The sequence below is a fragment of the Jaculus jaculus genome, chromosome 3 (genome assembly GCF_020740685.1).
Source record: "Jaculus jaculus isolate mJacJac1 chromosome 3, mJacJac1.mat.Y.cur, whole genome shotgun sequence".
Taxonomy (NCBI): domain Eukaryota; kingdom Metazoa; phylum Chordata; class Mammalia; order Rodentia; family Dipodidae; genus Jaculus; species Jaculus jaculus.
This window is the reverse complement of record NC_059104.1, coordinates 185,723,412-185,747,486: the sequence shown is the minus strand read 5'-3', so window position 1 is coordinate 185,747,486 and position 24,075 is coordinate 185,723,412. Positions and strand designations below refer to the sequence as shown.

Below are 24,075 nucleotides of genomic sequence, written 5' to 3'. Positions count from 1 at the left end.
ATTCCCTAGTACCCACGTAAAGCAATGCACTAAGTAGTGTACACTTTTGTGGTAGCCGGAGGCCCTGGCGCACCCATTCTCTCTGTCTCCTCTCTCTTTCTGCTCGCAAATAAGTAAATATATTTTTAAAAGAAGGCACATTTCACATATGGAAATATTTTTGTTGTAGCCACCTATGATGGAAAAACTAAAGCACTCTAAGGACTGAAGGATAGACAAACTTATAAGAGCTCCTTATAATATTTTACTTAATCTGTTTTAATCTCACTAGACCATAGCATACTTTATATATGAAGTTTAAAGTACAGGTGACATAAATATACTTGCATGCTGAAACAATGAGCAATGTCTAATACTGCTCCCAGTTTTCCCAAGGCACAGTGGTGAAAATGTCAGACAAGGCTGATATTTGTAATATTCTGGTCACTGGTCATCTGCTTCTGTGCACTTCTCATTGTCTCTCCCCACCTCTTAGTGTGCGGAAATGGAAGCCTCTCGATCAACTTACTTACTAGCAGTCCTAAGCAAAATGAAGTCTTTGTCAGCATATGTAAAAATCCTCAGTTGTATCCTAAACAAAATGCACATTTTTGGCATATCTTTTTCTCCCAATATACCTAGAAAATAAGTGTGGAAACAGTGCGCAGCATACTTCAGTCTGGGACTTTGCTTTTGCTTTTCCTCTGAGATGCGCCCCCTGCTGGGAACCTGTTCAGATGCCCCATGTATTCCCAAAGCAGGATCTGCAGATGCTGTTGCGAGAAGGCAGTGGTTAAATGAGTGCTGCTGTCACTGAGAACTGACTCTAAAATCATGGCGATAGACACCAGGAAGATTCAAAACTCATGAAAATTGAAAACAAGTGGCTGTTGAGAGCTTAACACTAAAGGAGACATCTAACATGTCCTCCATAAAGGTAACCTTATGGAACATAGTGAAAAAAAAATGTACTAGCCACATGGTGGGAAGACTTACTGATAAATCTCCTGGTGAGGCTGGAGAGATGGCTTAGCGGTTAAGCGCTTGCCTGTGAAGACTAAGGACCCCGGTTTGAGGCTAGATTCCCCAGGACCCATGTTAGCCAGATGCACAAGGGGCACACACGTCTAGAGTTCGTTTGCAGTGGCTGGAAGCCCTGGCAGGCCCCTTCTCTCTCTCTATCTGCCTCTTTCTCTCTCTGTATGTCTCTCTCAAATAAATGAATAAAAACAAACAAAAAAAAAATAAAAAAAAAGAAAGAAATCTATTGGTGTATTCGTGTCACCTTAGAGGAAGTCCTTCAGTGGAAAGGGGGCAGATGGGTGAGGACAAAAGAGGGTAACATGACGGGAGTATAACCAACTGGTAGTGTGTTCATATATTGAACTACCCAGTTATAGCTGATTCATGGTTTTCGCTTTTTCGTAGTCCATTGATTCCACACTTGGCTTACTCTAGATTATTTGTTTAGCAAAAGAATGATATAGTTTTTATGGCTGTGTTTTTCTTTGTACTCTCTCTCCTGCATTTCATACACTTTGGCAGACTGTTTCTGGTTTAATTTGTTTCAAAAATCATTTAATTTTATTAGATTTCTTCATTGATTTGTTGTAATGCCAAACTTTTTTGCTGAATTTCTATGAAAAATTTACCTAGGTGTTTTCCGTTTTTATTCAACTATAATCCAAGAAGTGCTATGCTTTGATTTTTAATGATTTTGAGTTTGTTGAGACTAATTTTTTTTTTTTTTTGGCTAACGTCTGGTCTGCCTGTAGACTGTTTCATATTCTATGAAACTATGTGTATTCTGAAGTTATAGGAATGAAGTATTCTATGAATATGCTTTAAATCCATTTGATTTACAGTAGAACTTAACTCTGGAATTTGTTAACATTTCCACAAAATGGTATTTTCATTGATGGGAAGAAATACTGAACTCCCTAGCTCTGTAGTATTGAAATCTCTCTCTTTCTCTCTCTCTATTTCCATACATTGCTTTCTTTGAACAATTGGGTGTTCCAGAATTGGATGAATATATGTTTATAATTGTTACATAATTTTGAACTGATTTATTCATCACTATATCTTGACTAACATGGTCATACATGTATGTATATTTAAGTCATCAACATAGAAACTGAAATTAAAAAGCTTGGGCTGGAGAGATGGCTTAGTAGTCACGGTGCTTGTATACAAAGCCAAAGGACCCAGGTTCAATTCCCCAGGACCCACATAAACCATATGCATAAGGTGAAGCATGCTTCTGGAGTTCATTTACAGTGGCTGAAGGCCCTGGCACATGCCCCCCTCTCTCTTTCTCCACATATATATATATATATATATATATATATATATATATATATATATATATACATACACACACACACACACACACACACGCCTCTTTCTCTCTCTCAAATAAATAAGATAAATAAAAATGAAATAAAATCTGTAGGCTAACAGGAACATCATCCCCTAAGCACTGAAAAATGTAAAAACAGCAACAAAAATCCTAACAAGATAAAAGTAATGAATTTTTCTCAGAAATTTTTACTCTCTTCTTAAAATCACAAAAGCTCACTCAGTATACTTGAGTCTGTGACGTTCTCGAGGCCTTTAAGACAACGTCTCTCCTGCCCTTTAAGTGCCTTCAGTGCTCCACTAGGACATTATGCTTTTATTTTGACAGTGCCTCTGCTGTTACCCTTTTGTTTAACAGAAGCAAGTGTGTGGGTGGATCATAGGGCTTCTAAATGTTAAATATGTGCTTAAATGAGAAAAGTAGATACACATTCCCCAGTAAAGGTTGCATTACCATACTAAGAAATAGCTAGAGCAAATGTTATCTGTAGAGTAAATAAGGGTAAAATACAATTTGAGGTATAGAATTCTTCCAAGATGAGCAAATGGGAAGAAATAAAATATAAATGCAAAATAAGTGCAATTTTGGTTATTGGTGCTTTCTAACTAATTGATTACTTTTATATTGTGTTCTTTAATGTAGCTGGTTTGCTCACATTCCACCAATAAAGCAAACTAAGTCTAGTATTGGCTGGTCTATGATAAATAAGAGAGAAAACATCCATTATTTTAGACTTTCAAATCTAGAGGTTTGATAATTCTAATGTAATTCAATTTGACAAATATTTAAGCTGTGGTTTCTGGGAAACATTGAACACATCGCTGTCATAGATGGTAACAATAAATATAAAATACTATATAATTAAAAATTAGATATGCAGCCACAGGAAGTAAATAATTATATGAAAATTAATTGATCCACATATCATTATAAAATGATAACTGATGTTGAAAAACATATGGAAAGGCATTAAAAGTTCTCTGTACCTCTAGAAACTCATGGTGACGACTATGAATGTGGGTTGCGAGAGAGAACATATTAGCTTGTTTGGAGACAAATATTCCAGGCAGAAGTAACAACTTGTACAAAGAGCCAGAGGCAAGGAGAGGCTTCAGAGAAGAGTTTGGAAGGCCATCATAGTAAAATAACCTTGGGCATGGGTGTAAAATCAGAGATGAAACTGAGAAAGGAAAGGTGAGACAAAATGTTCCAAGCTTTAAATGACAGGCTTAGGATTTTGAAATTTACATTTTGCCCAGAGCTAACTCTGGGCTTTCTATTTTTAACCTCTGTGGAAATGCTTCAAATAAAGGTGATATAAGGTGGTTCTGTTTGGAACCCCTTCCCAATGTCCAGCTATTATGAAATCTTTGCTGTGTTTAACAACGTACATTAAGCTAGCTTTGCTATATGGTGAAAAGGATTGCTGATGATGTAGAAATGACTCAGCAGTTAAGGCACTCAGTTTCTAAGCCTTCTAATCGCCTTATGGCCTGGGTTTGATTCCCCAGTACCCACATAAAGACAAATGCACAAAGTGGCACAGGCAACTGGAATTCCTTTGAAGTTGTAAGAGGCCCTGGCCCACATATTCGCTTTCTCTCTCTCCATCCCTCCCTATATCCTTCACCTTGCAAATAAATAAATAAAATATTTAAAAATTCTGAGAACTGCCAAATTTCAGTTCTTCCTGGTAGAACATCAGATGTTCCTTACTGAATGACAATATGAAAGAGTATCCTGAAAATTACCAAATTACCTTCTAATTTTCTTTAAAACATTCTCATGTGTGTGTGTGTAAATGTACTGGTTAGTAATGGTTTAGCTACTGAATAGTTGTTGCAATGCAGCAACTCGTTTCCTGCTTAAAGACAGCTGTGAGAGTTATGCGGAAGTCAGGACCATGCAAAGCCAGTGCTCTGTCTACCCTCACGTGCTGTACTGTGTCGTTTCCAACATAAAGACAGCTGTGAGAGTTATGCAGAAACCAGAACCATCCAGAGCCAGTGCTATGTTTATCTCACATTCTGTAATGTGTAGGTACCTGTATAAAGACAGCTCTGAAAGTAATGCAGAAATTGGGACCATGCAAAACCAGTGATCAATCAATCCACACATACTATAGTATGCATTTATCTCCATAAAGACTGATGTTTTAGTTATGCAGAAATCATAACAATTCAGAGCCACTTCTATGTCTACCCTAATGTTTTGATAAAAACCCAAATAAAGACAGCTATAAGAGTTACACAGACCCAGTGATCTGTCTAGCCTCACATGTTGCACTGTGTAGTTACCTGGCTAAAGACTGGTATGAGAGTAATGCAGATTTCAGCACCGTGCATAGCTACTACTCTGCATATCCTCACAATTAGTACCATGTAGTTGCTTGCATAAATACAACTGTGAGAGTAAAGGAGAAACCAGCATCATGTAGGGTCAGTGCTCTGTCTACCCCCACATGCTGCACTATGTGTTTTCCAGCATAAAGACAGCTGTGAGAGTTATGCAGAAACCAGAACCATGCCGATCCAGTGCTACGTTTACTTCAAATTCTGTACTGTGTACTTACCTGTATAAAGGCAGCTATGAGAGAAAAAGGCAGGCACAATACTTACACAGAAATCAGAACAATTCAGAGCCACTGCTCTGTCTACCCTAACATGTTGTACAATGTAATTACCTATATGAAGACAGCTGTCAGAGTTATGCAGAAATCAGAACCATACAGAAATCAGGAAGCTGAAGGGTACTGTGAACCTTTGCTTTATACCTTGTGATTGAAGAAACTAGTTCATCAATGGAGAGGAACTGTAGCCTGAATGGAAACATGAAGTTTTAAAATACTTTTAGCTCTGTCTTTAACAAACTGCAATGCCATCACCTTTTCCATGTTTGATAGGCGGGGGGAAAGCCAAAAAGTCAACTCGCTCCCTAAAGGAGGGGCTTACACAAGGAAATCAGAATTCTGCCCACCTTCAAAAGAGGTGCTGCCCTAACATGGTCTCACCTTCATTTATGCTGCCAAACTTCCTGAGATGAATAAATAATTATTAGTCACTGTGTTTTGTAAACTTATTAAAAAGAAGAATAGGGCTGGAGAGATGAATTAACCAAATCATTAAAGGTTCACTAAATGTGTTAGTTCTGAGTAAGCATCCTCAGAATGGGTGTTTCAGTACCTGTGCTTAGATATCATAGCTGGACCTGTTCTTGGTGTCATCAAACTTCCTACCGCTTACTAGAACAAATGACAATGTAGAATGAGTCCTATGTGCCAGACTTAACTCAGGAATTCACATGTATGTTATTTAGTCGTTTCAGGAACCTTATAAAGCAGATAATATTCATGTGCTTAGTTTTTTTTGTTGTCGTTGTTTGCTTGTTTGTTTTGTTTTTCAAGGTAGGGTCTCACTCTGGTCCAGGCTGACCTGGAATTAACTATGTAGTCTCAGGGTAGCCTCAAACTCATGGTGATCCTCCTACCTCTGCCTCCCAAATGCTGGGATTAAAGGTGTGCTGTGCCACCACACCCAGATCATGAGTTTAGCTTTGACTGATTAAGTTTGAGGATTGCTCAATCTGTTCCTTTATCCTTAATTCAATTACCTTAGTCATTTAATAAATATTCACTGAGAATTTATTTTATATCTACCATTATTACAGTAAGAGAATAACTTCCTCAAACTATGTCAACTGCATTTAACATGCTGAAAGCTAGTTTTCTATGATGCTTCTTGTCATTGTAGATATCAGAAATAGACACATGACACATATTTTTATTTTTTTTCTGTCCCTCAACAATATTTGTATGCTTTCCTGAACTGCATAAATTCTCAATTACAACCTAAGGGTTCCATTTATTTAAGCATAAGCATCTTTCTGTTCAGGTGTCAAGAAAAGATAGCATCTTCAATTGCTCTTCCTTTTCTTAAAGAACTAATATTAGCATCATTATGTGTCCACTCCAGTATCTTTTTCTATGCTCTCTGATGACTTCTTGTTAATGCACTTCTTCCCAGCTTTCAATTCCAGTTATACTACTGGAAACTATTTCTATATTCACATTCGAACCTCCTCATTCATGCCTTTTTTGAAGCCCTGTGAAGGGACACTTTGATCTAAAACTTCAGAGGAGTAATTCTAGTTAAAGTGATTCTGGAATCACAACATGAATGTTGGGAGCTATGAACCAAACTTCGGCCATGTTGACAGAAACTGCCATATAGCAAGTTAAGTTTGTATTTCCTCATCTAATGATCTATTACAAGAAATGAAGAAGCCATTATGCCTGGGTGATAGCCTCTCCTGGTGCTGCCAGTAATTGATGAAGAAACAAAGAAATTGCATTTAACCAGTAACCCTGTGATCTCTGGCCTGATTATGACTCCTTCCCCTTACAACCCTATAAAAACCTATGTGTAAAAATAAACTTGGAGACCTTGACAAATACCTAGCTTGGTCTCCTTCTTGTGTCTGTTTGCCTTCCCCCATTTGGGTTAACTTCCCCTCAAGTCCTTGTTCGACTCCCCACTGGCGAGAGCAAATGGCACCCAATGTGGGGCCCGAGGTATGAAGAAAAAACCTGAACGTTGCTCGAGTGGATGGCCATCCCTGCCATTGGATCGTCACCCCACCGTGGGGTGAGTGAAGATCCACATAGAGGTCACTGCAGGCAGTCTGCACCTGTAATACAGACCCGCACTGTGATCACTACAGAAAGCCCGCCTGTGATACAGATCCGCTAAGGTAAGACAAGCGACAAGTTCTAAGGCAAACTATTTAAAGACTATTTAGTCAGATTTGCAAAACACAAGAACTGTGGAATTCTTTTTGCACTTATTTTCCTCCTTTTACTTTCGGTTGGAACCATCGCATGGAATTGCAACATAGCGACAGGGCAACTGAAGCCTCTTGGCCAGGGCTACCCTCTGGCATTGGCTGAAGGCTCATAGCTCCCTGTGCAAATCCTGACATCCCGTTCGGGCATTGGCAAAGACCTACTATAGAGCCTCTCTTCCTAGCAACAAAACTGGGTACACAACAGCCAGTAAATGCTCTTAGAGCAGCTGCCAGTTCTTAAAATTGTAGTCAGGGGCTAGAGAGATGGCTTAGCGGTTAAGGGCTTGCCTGTGAAGCCTAAGGACCCCGGTTCGAGGCTTGGTTCCTCAGGTCCCACGTTAGACAGATGCACAAGGGGGTGCATGCATCTGGAGTTCGTTTGCAGAGGCTGGAAGCCCTGGCACGCCCATTCTCTCTCTCTCCCTCTATCTGTCTTTCTCTCTGTGTCTGTCACTCTCAAATAAATAAATTAATTAATTAATTAAAAAAAATTGTGGTCAGGCTCACATCAAGCTCACTGGGGAATCCCCCGTACCGGTTCTCTGACTGCGAACATTGTCCTTTGGTCTTGCCGTTTCTCCTCTTTCCTTTTCTATCATGGAATAGACCCTATGTAAATAGGAACTTTTCATCCAGGGACTTAAAGACTCCCTCAAGACTCGTGGGGCAAAAGTTTAAAAAAGAAAAAAAGATCTTGTTCATTTTTTCCTCTTCTTAGAAGATTTATGTCCATGGCTTCCCTGGGAAGGTACCATTGATGAAAAAAGATGGGGGAGAGTGGGAGATTGTTTAAAAGATTACTATAGGACTTTTGGCCCTAAAAAAGTCCCAGTTCAAATCTCCTCATATTGGAACTTAATAAATGATGTACTTCAGGTTGACCGGTGTCACCGGACATTTCAAAAGTTGTTAGGGATGGAGAATTCTTTCTTAAAATATCCTTAAACCTAGCCAAATCCCTCCCATTCATGAACTAACTTCCAGCCATCAGGATCCCCCAGCGGCTACTGCTGCTGCAGCAGCTCCCTCCCCCGAGCCGCCCCACCCTCCAGGCAGGCTCCACAGTGGCGGCTCCCAGGCAAAGGCGCTAGGCAAGACAAATGATCCCCCTTCTCAGTGCCCCTCTGTCATTATTCCTATGCCTGAGGATGACCCACCTGCCCTTAAATCCATTTATCCTATTCTCTCCAAATCTGCAGTTACCCCTCCCCCTAATACCCCTCTTTCCCTAGATGAGGGATCAGTGCTGGAGGGTGAGGCTACTAGATATCACAACCCTGACTGGCCACCTCCCACAGCCCCCATAGCAGACCCTCCACCTTATCTTCACATGCGTAAGTCACGTCACTTCTGTGCCCCTGTAACTCTCAATTGTGATTTAGAAGCAGTCACTCGTCAGGTGACCTGCCAACTTCCCTGGGAAGCCCAATCACTAAAAAACTCTCCTTGCAGTTAAAAAAGAAAGGCCACCTTACTTAAACAACTCCATGACTTAGACCTAAAAATCTGCTTTCCTTCTCCTGCCCCTGTGCCTCACATCAAAGCTAAAATCAAACAACTTAAGACTGTTCATGCATTTCCAATAACACGCACCCAAGTGAAAGCAGGAGCAAATTCTTTAACCCATTCACCACCTGAGTCAAGCAGGGCAGAAGCAGATTCAGGGGAGGAAGGCTCTGAAGGAGATAAGCACTCTAAACAATCTACTGATTCAGATGATGATAGCAAGCCAGGCAGGAACAAAAGTATTATTATTAAGCCCCAACAGCATCACCATTTAAAATTTAAACATATCAAAGAATTAAAAAGTGCTGTTTCCTCTTATGGACCTACTGCTCCCTTTACCATGACCCTACTAGAGGCCTTTAGTGATAATTGGCTTTCAGTAAATGATTGGAAAATGCTTGCAAAGGCTGTCCTGACATGAGGGGCCTTTCTTCTGTGGCCCAGGCCAAAGCAGCTCACTGTGTACATCACCTTAACGCTCAAACCTTGTGTCTTCTTTTTAAAATAACTAGGAAACAAGCTCGCCAGATAGTCAAACAATGCACAAACTGTGTCACCCTCCTACCCATTCCCCACTTATTTGTAAATCCTAGAGGTTTAATTCCCAATGAGATTTGGCAAATGGATGTAACACACGTTCTCTCATTTGGTAATCTTAACTATGTCCATGTTATTGTGGATACCTTCAGTGAATTCATTTTTGCCAGTCTCCATGCTGAAGAAACTTCAAAAAATGTCATTGTTCACATACTCAATTGCCTTGGTGTCATGGAAAAGCCCCAAATTATTAAAACTGATAATGGTCCTGGATATACTGGAAAAAAAATTCCAAAATTTCTGTCATCAACTACAAATTAAACATATTACAGGCATGCCATACAATCCCCCGGGTCAAGGAATTGTTGAGTGAGCCCATCAAACTATTAAGCATACCCTCCAAAAGTTAAAAATGGGTGATTTATATCCCATAAAAGGCTCTCCAAGAAATATCCTTCATCATGCCTTCTTTGTCCTAAACTTTTTAACCCTTGATACTCAGGGAAATTCAGCTGCTCATCACTTTTGGCACACAAATACAAAAAAAAATACCTTTGCCAAAGCCATGTGGAAAGATCCTTTAACTTTAAAATGGAATGGCCCAGACCCAGTACTCATTTGGGGCCGAGGATCAGTATGCTTGTCTGACACCAAAGAAGATGCTGCGAGATGGCTACCAGAGAGACTTGTAAAACAAGCTGATGATCCTCCAGGGACATCTCACATATCCAGGGAAGAAAGACTTCCCTGAGGGAATCTCCCTTTTTTCCCTAACAGTACAAAGCTGGAAGAACCTCTACTTATCTTAATCCTCTCACTCATAATCAGACCCATTATTATAACTAAAATCATGTCTTTTATATGTCAACAGATTAAAGCCATTAAGATACAGCCTTTACAGGCCCACTATCACAGACTGGAGCTAGAGGATAAAGGCGTTGCCACTGAAGACCTGCCACATGCAGCTGTCACGCTCCCTTGATCTTACATTCTGTACTCATTTACTATACTGCTGTCCTCTACACCTCTGCTATCACTGTGGTCTACCTGCCAAATAGCTACCCCTCCTTTAGGAGCTGCATAGGATTCAAACCTGTGCATATCAGCTCACAATAAAGTAAGTGTGATATGGGGACCAACATGGGTACAAGGCAAAGCACCACAAGGGAAGGTCCCTTTCTGAATGCTTCTGAATTCCCTGAGAGAAAAACCTGGCTTACATGGAAGTTGGTACCATAACCATTATCACTAAGCCTGTGCCCCACTCTCTGGCCACATAGGTCCTGCCTCCCCTCCCCAAAAGGTACCAAGGGCCAAAGATTGTGGGAAAAAGACATCCCATGGGAGGAGTTGGGTCCCTACTCCCCCAGTTGGTTAATGCTCACTGCTACAAAGCAGGCCTCCCCCTCTTTTTGTATAAAAGAAGGGAGGAGATGTTGGGAGCTATGAACCAAACCTTGGCCATGTTAACAGAGACTGCCATATAGCAAGTTAAGTTTCTATTTCCTCATCTAATAATCTATTCCCAGAAATGAAGAAGCTGTTAGACCTGGGAGATAGCCTCTCCTGGTGCTGCCAGTAATTGATGAAGAAACAAAGAAATTGCATTTAGCCAGTAACCCTGTGATCTCTGGCCTGATTATGATGCCTTCCCCCTACAACCCTATAAAAACCTATATGTAAAAATAAACTTAGAGACCTTGACAAATACCTAGCTTGGTCTCCTTCTTGTGTCTGCCTCCCCCACTCAGGTGAGCTTCTCCTCAAGTCCTTGTTTGTCTCCCCACTGGCTGGGGCAATGCACTATATTCTTAAACTGTGATCTAAAATGAGCCCTTCTTTCCTTAAGTTGTTTTGTCAGGTACACTGCCATAGCAACAACAAAAGTAACTAATACTGCATCCTAGTTTAATTTGTGGTGGACATGGGGATTTTATATACAAAGGCAGACAAATCAGAAAACGTTGAAGTAAACCCACCAGCCTCTTTGTAGAAGAACCCAGCATACTCATGTTGAATGGTAAGACTAGCATATGAATTGAGAATAGATTAGTTATTCATAAAGTATGTTTTCTTGGGCTGGAGAGATGGCTTAGCGGTTAAGCGCTTGCCTGTGAAGCCTAAGGACCCCGGTTCGAGGCTCAGTTCCCCAGGTCCCACGTTAGCCAGATGCACAAGGGGGCACACGCATCTGGTGTTCGTTTGCAGAGGCTGGAAGCCCTGGCACGCCCATTCTCTCTCTCTCCCTCTATCTGTCTTTCTCTCTGTGTCTGTCACTCTCACATAAATAAATAAATAAATAAATAAATAAATAAATAAATAAATAAATAAATTTTTTAAAAACTATATTTTCTTGAGTTACAATATGACTTTCTCATTATTTTCAAAATTTCCATTCACATTTTTAATCATATTATCATTCTTCCTTCCATATTTGCTCCTAGATGATGTTTCTTGTCATTCAAGTTTTATGTTCTAATATTTTTTTAAGTTATTGGTACAAGACCAGTGGAATCTGGAAATAGAAAAGTGTTCTGAAATGAGGTGATTCTTCATAGATAACAGTTTAAATGCATGTGTCTCTTCTTGAAAAAGAAAGACTCTCACAAAAGTTGGCCATTATAAAACAAGTAATGAATCACAAAATTCTTTTTCTTTCCATTTTATATTTTTAGTAAAAATAAAATTCATCTTAGGCTGTGTAGATGGCTCAGCAGCTAAAAGTGTGTGCTTGCAAAACCTGTCAGCCCAGGTTCAATTCCCCAGTAGCCACATAAAGCCAGATTCACAAATTGACAAATGCATCTGGAGTTTATCTGAAATGGCAAAGAGGGTCTTGTATGCTCATTCTCTTTCTCCTCTCAAATAAATATAAAAAAATGAAAAACATCATCAATATTCATAATTGAAACTAATTCAAATATATGTATAGCTTTCAAGTTGTAGAATTCCTTAGATTACTAAGCAATTATAAAATTAAGATTAAAATGTTCTAAAAAACACTGTTTAATGACAGTGGCAAGTAAAATCGCCATTGAGCTGTGGTAATGTGAGTATTCCAAACTAGAAGCTGCTCCTTCAGTGGCTGAGTAGGGACGGGTGGAGCGTGGGGCTGCAGAGGATACCGAAAGATTAGGGGTGGGGGAGTGTCCTGTAGTGGACAGCAAATAATGAGGAGGAAGAAAACTAGCAAAAGGACAATGAATGTCCCCAGACTTGGGGTTAACTGAGTCCTTGTACTTATTCTTCAAATCACATGATTTTGCAAAAGCTACATTTGCCCTCCCATGCAGCTGTTCACCAAAGGAAGACTCCAATTAGTGAAGTGGTAGATTATTTGATAGAGGTCAACATGTCTTCAAGAAAACAAGATAGGGGAATTATTCTGCTTGATATAGAATAACTGCAAACAGTAATAGGTAAACCAATGAACATATGAAACCAGATGATTCTTTTCCATAGAAACCTCAGCATGAACATCAAATGCAGCTTTACAACCACAAATGATGACAGAGAACAAATGTGACACCATGCCACCATCCTCTCCAAGGCGAATCTCATGCAGCCTGTGTAGTTCCTTTCTTGACACTGTGACATTTCTGCAATCCTTTCCACTTACACATTGTACTTAGAAAAGCCCTACATGTAGAAATGCCACCAGACACACATGGAAACAGAAAAGTCTAAATTAAGATTTAAAAAGACACATTTCTTTCAAATATAGTTTGTGGTCTGTCATGGGGCATATTTAGTTTTCAAGCTAATCATTTCACCAGGGAGAGCTAAGATTTACATGTAATGTTTATTGTCTCTTAACAACAACTTATTATGAACAAATACTTAACCAGAAGGAATTAAAGAAGGAAAGGGCTTTCGGCTTACCATTTGAGCAGATATAGTCCATTGTAACATGGGAGGCAGGACAGGCCTGCTTTTCACATTGAAGTCAAAGACGGCCGAGGGTGGACAGAAAGTGGAATGGGGCTAAAAAACTTCAGAGTTCAACCCTAGTGATCTCCTTCTCCCGCAAGCACCATCTCCTAAATGTTCCATAGCCTTCTTGAACAGTATTCATCTTCTGTGATTCAAACATGTGAGCCCATGAGGGTGCATGTCACATTGACACCATGATACAAACCACTGATGAGACACCAATCACTTTCAACTACATGAAGCCATGAAAAAAATCACAGTACAATTTATTTTAGATTTCTTCACACATAGTATGTCTAGAACATGTTATTGCATTAGATGACTATGAATTAGCTTTTAAATTAGTTGTCTATTGCCTACTTTTTTAAAGAATAAAACATGAACAAGTAAAAGCAGGTATCTCATTTAGAAAAGAAGAAAAATAACCAGGAAGCCATTCATAGAAAATGAGCTTAAGTGACATTTTAAAAACCTTAAAATTTTGGAGGGTTCAAGAATTACAAGTTGAATTATCATACAGCTTTGCCTTTTAGGAGAAATCTTTTCATGTTTGGGACTTATAAGAGCATAACCTTCCACGCCTATGACCCTTACCACTAAGGTACTGGGACACCCCAATCCATAACTGGTCTCATGTCTTGAATTGCTATCGCAGAATTGTCAAGTCCCAGTGTCTAGGAGTAGGGTGCGGAAGTGACCAAGACCATGAAGACCACTCTGAGGCAAAACATGAGCTGCCAGGACTGACTCTCAAGAGCAGAGCATAGCCATCCTGAGATTCCAGATAGTAGGCTTTATAGGGCTCTTCGGTTGATGGAAGGTGAGGGAAGGAAAAGAACCCCCCCCCCTTTTTTTTTACATGAGCCATTTCAAGTAGCTAGGGTGTGAGACCAGAACAGTGAGCAGGCAATTTAAGAGATAAGGGGGCAGGAAGTCATGACCTGGGGCATTGTTAGGCAAGAAAGGGATAATAGCTGTGCAGTTTCCTGAGGAATGTGAATAATCTACTTCCTTATGTCTCTGTTGCTGCATGGTGACTCCATTTTGGGAGCCTGTCCCAACCTACCACTAGACAGTAGATATTTAGCAGGAAGCTGTAACGGTGCACTGGGCCACAGCTGAGCAATGGCCTTTTAGACTACTTACACCCTAACAAGAACAATGGCATGAGAGAAATGCATGCAATTACCATGGAGTCCAGCACACTGATCTAATGGAACTGGGAACCACAGAGGTTAACTCCATAGAGCAGGCCCTCACTGTAATTCACTTTGGATAATAAGATGGACTGAGGTGTCAGAGCGCACACTGTAATTGAATTTCCGTAATTCTCCTACACTGATTCTTTAAATTCAGCTCATCTACTTTCTCTTAATAAATATATTAAAATCATCTTATGCTATATGTTTCAAAACATGCAGTAATTTATTTGGCCCATATAAGTAGTTCAGCTACATTGTTTACTAAATCCTATTAAATTGGACATCCCCTATTTTTGAGGCTTATTACATGCTTCCAAGGAGCAATGGGTTTTACATTATTCTTCTTATACATGGGATTATATTTAATAACCACACAGAACCAAGATAGGGGGGGCATGACCTTCCACAAGATCATACACCCAAAATATTCAAACCCTGACCAGGAACCATATTTGCATTTATTATTTGTTTGCATGTATGTGTCTATGTATGCTTATAGTATGTGTACGGGCAATTATGTGGCATGTGTTTGTGGAGGACAAAAGACAACCCGGGGTGCTGGTTCTCCCCTTCCACCTTTTCTGGAGACAGGTTCTCTGTTTGCTACTGGGAGGGCAAGAATAGCTGTCCTGAGAGCTGTTGTATCCTATCTGATTTTGCATTAGTGTGGATGATACTAACTCTGGCCAGCAGGCTTGCAGAGAAAGCACCTTTAACCACTGGGTAATTTCCTCTCTCCGAGATCTGCATTTTACTCTGCTTTTGATTGCAGCCTAGTGATATAGAACACAAAAATACTACACAGCATCAAACACATTGGATATTTCTCCAGAAGTGAACTGTGAACACCTACTATAGAAATTGATAGTAAAATCTCCAGCAACCTCTTGCTCACAATGCCTTCATAGAAAAGTCATCTTTAGAAAATACACATAATTTTTAAATAATTTCATCTGTGGGAGAAGGTTATGAGTAAAGTATGTGTGTGCACATATTATTTATACACAAACATGCATGTGTATTTATGGCAATCTACATTTATGAGATTACTTCAGTCTGCTAAAAAATAATTTTCCTATTTCTAAAATGGACACTGACTTTATTCTGAGAAAATGAATTGTTTTTGTAAGCCCTATGGTTGAAAGTAGTTTTAAGAATGCCTCTAATATCAAGGGGCCTAGACATGTTCCAGAAAACAGCTGATAAACTGGTACATTTGATTACAAAGGAAGTGACTCCACAAATTCTTATGACTACTAAAGATACACTGCATGTGAAAATCTATAGTTTAGTTCCAAGTTCCACCACATAAATTATCTCATCAGCTTTTGACAACTTGATTTTTTGTATTTTGTGAAAGTCACAGGCCAAGGCATCTTATTGGGCCTGTTTGACGTTTCCTCACCCCTGTAACTGCTGCTCATCTCACACTAGAGCAGCCCTTGCACTCCTCTATCCCATACTGGGCTCTGTTCCACAGTTCAGATTTTTTCCCCACACTCTAGTTTGAGACCATGAATATTGCATTGTCTTGGGTTTCTGTGAACATATTCATTGGGATTCATGAGTATACATTTGTTCTTCTTGAGCCTTTCATGAGATTGTAAAATACATGTGACACTTAAATCTGTATTTAAATAGTGTCATTAAAATCTGATTATCTATCTCTCATTCATGATTCTGTGTTTATACTATGTGAGGAAATCAACTTTCTGTCCACCAATATTTGCAGCTGTGCTGAGACTTCAGCTATTTACTGAAGAATGAAAATTTCCCAATCAGAAATGCACCTTTTCAAAAAGATCTGGTTGAAAAGAGTTTGGTTAAAACGGAATATAGGTATAATTGACAATAAAACTTGGTTCTTAGAACACTTGTACGCTTTCAAGGCTCCCAGGACTCAAGGAAAGTAGTTCTATACTGTACAGACATGGAGGCAAAGGGGTTGAAGTAATGTACCGACAGTCACCTGAGTGAAACCCAGTTGAGTTGGGTCTGTGAAACAGAGCAAGGAAATCCAATTTACTGTTCAGCCCATTATAATCCCACTGCAAGCATTCTTCTTATTCAGTGTCCTATGTGTCAGTTGTAGTATTAGAGGTGGGAAATAATGCCATGCAGTGCCTCACAGCACACCACAATCTTAAAATTTTTCATTCCTCCTTCTTTACTCTTAGTATTTTTAGAGCTAAATTCAAGTATTTAAGATATAACTTCATCATTTTATTTGAAAAATGTTACAAATCCACTTTAAAGCACAATTTGTGATGTACATATTTCTTGTATGACAGATCCCAGTGTTCCAGGAAGATGAGGAGGGGAACATTTTAAAGTCACAATTCTACAGATAATTTAGATATTTGACCCACAGATAGGTGGTAAATTCATAATCAATTTAGTTCTCATACTTTTAGTGTGCTTGGGCAGTGAGTTTTTATTATTATTATATTTGTTAGAAACAAATTCCAATGGTTGGGAAAATTTCTCAGACATTAAAAGCACTTGCTTGCAAAGCATGCCAGACTGGACCAGTTACCCAACCATTCGCATAAAGCCAAATGAGAATTTTTTGCAATGGCAAGAGAAACTGGTATACACACACACACACACAAATAGAATTAAAACAAAAGAAAATTCTTCCTGGAAATTTTCATCATTTGATCACATTTGTATTTTTCTTAGGAAAAAATATTTTCTGACATTCTAATAAGTGATTTTATTATCTAACAGTTAACATATGAAAAGCAAGTTCTGCAGAAGGATGGTGTATTAGTTGGTGTCCGTTTTCAAGGATTTTTCAATATGTGTCACATGCCATTCTTTGAATATTTAAACTTGGTAAATTTAGTAATACACATTCACAGGAATGGTATTACAAAGAAACACTAATCCAGGTGCTAGAGTGTTGAAGGACAGATCCCAGCCCACAGGAAGGCCAATATTTAGCAGAAGATAAGGTGCTCAGTGGAGAACAAAGCAGTGAATTTAGGACTTCAGCTTAATTATCCCACCTGCTCTTACTGAGTATCAGATATATTCTGGTACTTAGCAGTGGTGTAATAAAAACACCATGTTTTATGATTAAGCATTTGGAAGGAAGTTGTCTTTTATAGTCCTTGCAGAAAATGCAAAATTGGCTAGCTTGGGGTCAAAAGCATACTTGTGAAGCAAGATTTTTTAAAAAATCATAAGTAGAGGCAAACAAAAGAATGTTATTTATAGCATAATACAGGCCTTGCGAATGGTATTTGTTTCAGTGTTACTTGATAAAAGAAATGAGGCTGGAGTGGGGGATAGGGATGAGAATGTTAAATGAATACTTGGAAATGCAAGAAGTAGAGAACATGAAAAGGTTCTTGAAAGTTGATTACATATGTCAGATGGTTTTAAGAAACGGTTTTCAGCAGACTTTGTTCATTAATGCCCAGTGGTGTATCATGAAGCAGAAATGGCAGACAATACCAGAGTAGGTAAGTAGAATTGTCCACCATCTAAACTTCTGAAAATTGCAAGGAAGAACTAGAAGGAAGAGCCCACAGATACACATGTATGCACATATCAAATACATGCACATGCATGTACACATGCATAGACAAATACACGCACACTTACTCCAAGCCTATGAAAAAAAGGAACTTTCAGATGTAAAGGACTGAGGATGGAGCAGAAGATGAAAGGAATTTAAATCATTTATAATCTCATTAATTTATACATGAAAAATATATCACATACCAAAGTGCAGGCATTTAAAATTCAGTACTAGTCTGATTTATTGATGCTTATGATCTTGAAAATACGTTATAGGAATGATAACCTTGCACATGGGCTTGCCTTACTTACTAAAGATCTGCTTTCATCATCATGCATTTCCTATGAGCATTTTGCATAATTTCTGTTGGACTTTTCCATTTGACCTTTACTTCTCTCAGTCCATCATCCCTGCCATGTTTGTGCTATAGGGATGTGACCTTTAAGAAAAAGCATCAGGCTTTTTGTAATTGGTAGAGGAGTTCAGTAATCTCAACACCAGCATGAATTCACAAAAGATATCAAAGCTCTAGTTTTAAACTAAACCCCCAGGGAGACTGAGTTCTGATATCACTGGAGGCAGAGCCTCTTGGAAAGAGTCCATTCTCACAGATAAAATAGTTTGAGTTAGCACAGAAGGGAATTTGAAGGTGATCTTTATTGGAAGTAGGAAAGAGAAATAATAAGTGAAGCAAGCTGGAAACCTCATTAGGTACTGGGTGGAAGAAGATGGATTAGGGAAAGAGGAGGTGCCAGATCCTGCCAGCTGAAAGGGTTTGAGCCTGATGGGGAGTGAGGATTAAAGAAAGACAGGAAAGAATGAAAGCAAGGACTCCACTTCAGGACTGAAGCAAGGTTTATTTCTCAGCATTCCTTTTTATATCTTCTTACAAACAGTTTTCCCATGGACAAAAGTTCCATGAGCTTCACACAAGTTTCTATCAAAAACTCCTTCCTGTTACAGAGTTTCTACATTTCAATCACTTCTCAGTACAAAAGACTATCCCAAGGTTGGGAAACCAACAAATCCTTTGATCCCAACAATACAAGCACAAATCTTAAGGAATGGCCAGCTCTTATCAGTAACACTGAATATACATAATCTTGCTTACATGTAGGTACTGAAGTCTTGCTAAAGTCTTACTGCCAAATGGCCCAGAGCTATGGATACAAGGCCAGCCAAATGGCTTCTGACACTGAATATACATAATGTTGCTTACATGTAGGTGCTAAAGTCTTGCTAAAGTCCTGCTGCGAAAGGGTTCCCAACAAGGAGGGAAAGAGGAGGTCCCATTTTATTTTTCTTTCTTGAATGGTGTGTGGCTCACTGCCATAAAATTCAAATGTTTTTGATCAAAATTCTCAAAATTAGGATATAAAAGCAAATAACCACTATTCACCATGATGTAACTACAATAGGAACATAAATTAAGTGACAATACAAGCAAAAGCATGATGTGGTGCTTTACAAATTAACAGTACCCTGGTTTTCTGCCCACTTGACACATAAGCTACAAAGTGAACATTAGAACACAGGATGTAGAATGTCAACAACACAGTGGCCAAGCAAGTTCTCTTTGCCTTTTTTTGAGCTCATAGTGCTTTTTTTTGGATGACAGCTACTCCAGACCAAAAAATAAAATAAAATAAAATATAAAATAAAATAAAATAAAAAAGGACAGTTAGTATATTTGAGCAACTGATCATTATTGCTTAAACTTGATAGCTATTGATTTTTATGTACCACAGAAATTTTTATAAACATAAAACAATTTTATGTTTTATCCATGACTTAAATTTGACAGAACTTAAGCAAGCTATTCCAACATATTTTAGCCTGAAAATTAGGGTTTTTCTTTTGTTCTTGTTCTTAAAGTTTGTAAACAGCTTAAAAACCTTTAACTTTAGGCATGGTGTTTAGGTTTGGCCTGAAAATTTCTTTCTTTTTTTTTTTTTTTTTACATCTGCACACCTTTATTTATATACTTTAACATTCTGGTCTAAGTACCACTCAAAAGGCATTTTTAACAAGTAATCATTGAAAAATTCCTTCCCAGTTCCTTCAATCAATTCATCTCACCCCATCATTAATTATCTTTTTTTTTTTTAATTCCCCAAAAAGGGTGCACCATTCCTGGAAGTACTGCAATACCAGGTTGATGCATGGAGTGGACCGAGCAAGCTTCTATTCTATCTCCAAGCTCCAAAAATCCATTTAATATATTGTCCTCGGATAGAGGACATATCAGATATTAAACTGATAAGAACAGATACTACACTTGATCTTAGCCAAAAGGCTGAGAAGAAATTATCTTTCTTATAAGGCTATTAAAAAATTACACCAAATTGATTAATCCTATTACTAAAAAGAAAGTAGTCTTAATACAATTTGATATCATTAATACCAATAACACACTTGGAAATGATTTTATTAGGAGTAACTAAGGCAAATTGTGAGGCAGGCTGGCTCAGAAGTCAGATCAGTTGCCTCCTCCTTTTAAGTAACAGGACACTACAATCTTTTTAAAAATATCTGACAAATTATGGGTTACCTCTTTAGAGGAAGTTTTGCTGTTTTTAATAATCCTCTATGTAAGGTGAACTTGACCTAGAACAAATATCTGGCAAATTCACTCCTATAAAAGACATTTAACTTTTCCATTTTAATTTCTATGCTTAGGTCTTTGATTTCCTTGAAATGGTTTTCTAGAAGAGAAAGGAATGTCACCTGCGTCCATCTCCTCTCTTTAGTTAGAAACAGTCACAAACATGACATGACTAGCAAGCACAATGAGCACACATAGACACATATAAACACACATAAAAAGAACAAATCCTCCTGATAAAATCAAAAGGAACTTGAAGCAGTCTCAATTCCTTGTGTTTTTAAAATATCTTTTACTATGGCAATTAGCTCCTTTTTACTCTTTGTTAAATCTTTTTTTTTTTCTTTAACCCATGTTCCTAATGCCTTGAGAGAAGTTTTAAGCCTTTTAACAGTTTATGCTTACTTGGGGTCTGTCCCATGATAGAAAAGGAAAGAGGAGAAATGGGAAGACCAGAGGGCAACATTCCCAGTCAGAGAACCGGCACGGGAGGGGTTCCCCGATGAGACTGCCATGAGCCTGACCGCAATTTTAAGAACTGGCAGCCGCTCTAAGAGCATTTACTGGCTGTCGCGTACCCAGTTTTGTTGATAGGAAGAGAGGCTAGATAGGAGGTCTTTGCCAACGCCCGAATGGGCTGTTGGGATTCACACAGGGAGCTAGGGGCCTTCAGCCAATGCCAGAGGGTAGCCCTGGCCAAGAGGGTTCAGTTGCCCTGTCGCTATGTTGCAATTCCATGTGATGGTGCCAACGAAAGTAAAAGGATGAAAAGAAGTGCAAAAAGAAACCCCATAGTTCTTGTGTCTTGTAAATTTGACTGAATAGTCTTTAAATAGTTTGCCTTAGAACTCGTCGCTTGTCTTACCTTAGTGGATCTGTATCACAGGCGGGCTTTCTGTGGTGATCACAGTGCGGGTCTGTATTACAGGTGCAGACTGCCTGCAGTGACCTCTATGTGGATCTTCACTCATCCCCCTGGTGGGGTGGCGATCCAATGGCGGGGATGGCCATCCACTCGAGCAACGTTCAGGTTTCTTCTTCGTACCTTGGACTCCACATTGGGTGCCACTTGCCCTGGCCAGTGGGGAGTCGAACAAGGACTCAAGGAGAAGCTAACCTGAATGGGGGGAGGCAAACAGGCACAAGAAGGAGACCAAGTTAGGTATTTGTCAAGGTCTCCAAATTTATTTTTACACATAGGTTTTTATAGGGTTGTAAGGGGAAGGAGTCATAATCAGGCCAGAGATCACAGGGTTACTGGTTAAATGCAATTTCTTTGTTTCTTCATCAATTACCGGCAGCACCAGGAGAGGCTATCACCCAGATATAATGGCTTCTTCATTTTTGGTAATAGATTATTAGATGAGGAAATAGAAACTTAACTTGCTATATGGTGGTCTCTGTTAACATGGCCAAGGTTTGATTCATAGCTCCCAACAGTGCATCATAGTGAGGGAGTCAGGGAGGCAGGTACAAGAAGGGATTGGTCACACTGAGTTCAGAGACAGGAAACAGAGAAGAATCAGCATGAGTGCTCAACACACTTGCTCCTTTTCTTGTTTTTCCAACCCCACAACCTCGGCCCATGGAATGGTACCACTCAGGATGTTTCTTCCTACCTCAGTTAACCTAATCTAGGAACTTCCTCATATGCCCACAGATTTGTCTCTTAAAGGATTCTATATCCTCTTCTGTTGATAAAATCAATTAATTATTTCTGATGCTGTGCTGTATTCCTCCCCAGGAAGATTTGCAAAACATAGTGGAACTTAACAAAAACACAGTTGTTCTGATAGAGATTAAATGCTGGGCAGTTTACTTTGCAGACAGTTTAGTCTGGTCGCAGGCTCTCAAGGAGAGATGAAACCTTGATCTGTGAGGACATCAGACACTGACTCATCAAGCTGTTAGCCAAACTGCCTTTGCCCACTGTTCTTCCCATTTCCTGTGCCCACACATCTTTAGAATTTGCATGCTTCCCACGTCCTAACTTCCTAGGAATTTTTTTGGGGGGCCTATTCAGAGCCAAATGCTCCATTGCTCTCAAAACTCTACCCAGTTTCCTAATATTATTATTAGCTGCTCTATTTACATTTATTTTCACATTTTCTGCTAGATTTGTATATTATCAAAACATATTAAATGAAACTTTATGCCGTTTTAAAGACTATAATGTTATAATCAATGATTCCTATTTATCTAGAGCATAAAAGTAGAAGCATATTAAAAGCTGGACATTGAGATATTTGCCAACTTATACTTACATTGTATCAGTCAGTAAATATAACAGTGCAGTGACATTAAGAGCAAAGAATATAATATATCTATAAAGATGAGACTGAAAGAGCATGTTTACATTTCCAAACACCATATTTTATTTAATTTTTTAAAATTTATTTATTTGAGAGACAAAGAGATAGAGGCAGAGAGAGAGAGAGAGAGAGATGAGAGAGAAGAAAGAAAGAGAGAGAATGGGTGTACCAGATCCTCTAGCTGCAGCACACCAACTCCAGACACATGTGCTACCTTGTTCATCTAGCTTATATGGATCCTGGGGAACTGAAAACGGGTTCTTTGGCTTTGCAGCCAAGAACCTTAACCACTAAGCAAACCTAGCATTTCCTATATTTTATTTCTCAAATCATTGAAGTTTCAGGCTGTAAAATATAAATTTTTGTTAAATTACACAAATATTGATTTTAAATTATGGTTTTCTACAAGGATGAGGATTAATTTTGATAATATTATTAATAAGGAAAAGAGTAGAGGTAATAGAGAAGTAGGAGTGAGGCAATATAGTAGATGAGGAGATTTGTAAGGCAAACATTAATAATTAAAATAAAATAATATATAAGAATTAGAGAGCAGAGAGAGAGAGGATGGGAGAGAAGCTGTAGAAGATTAAGGTCAGTCTTCATCATACTCTCTCCAGTGTCTTGTGGCTCAGGTGTTCCCTCTAAGGGCCTGGTGAAGGTTTTCTTGGTGAATCGGGTACCAGCATAAGGGTGAAGGAGATCAACATAGAGAAAAAGCAACTTTTACCAAATCAGAGACCCAGAGGCCCCCAATACCTCATCACTGAAGCAGACCAAACATGAACCCAACATGGCTCAGGGAAATTTTGTGGAAGAGGGGGCGGAAAGAATGTCAGAGCCACATCTTGGGTCATGATATGCAGAGACATTTATCCTATCCATAACTGTGGGCTAACTCCAGAATGCATGACCCATATACCTCAACAAGGGGGGATCAAGGGGAGAGGTAGGTCACGGATGAACCTAATAATGGTACCAAACTGACTGTATTTGCTGAGTATAAAACTAATTAATAAAAAACAATAAATAATACATAAAATAAAATAGAAATATTTCTAAAAGCTAATTTGTATTGGACACTTCTGAATTATGAGTATTTCTGAAAATTTCGCTGGTGCCTAGCTTACACCTCCCTTCAAATAACGTACAACAAACTCAAAAGAAGCAAAAAAAAAAAAAAAAAAAAAAAAAGAAGAAAAAGAAGAAGCAAACAAACAAAATTCAAATTAAAAGAATTCTTTTCTTACTTGTATGTGTTTTGGAGT

General features: G+C 38.8%; 1 non-coding gene and 1 pseudogene across 1 annotated transcript; one reads left to right on the top strand and one right to left on the bottom strand.

The window, feature by feature from the left end:
• Positions 1 to 484: 484 nt before the first annotated feature.
• LOC101609997 overlaps positions 485 to 24,075 on the top strand; it is a 147,930-nt pseudogene continuing 124,339 nt past the window's right edge.
• LOC123459974 lies at positions 20,008 to 20,198 on the bottom strand. Its single transcript, XR_006636703.1, has one exon. It is a non-coding gene; the product is annotated as a U2 spliceosomal RNA (small nuclear RNA).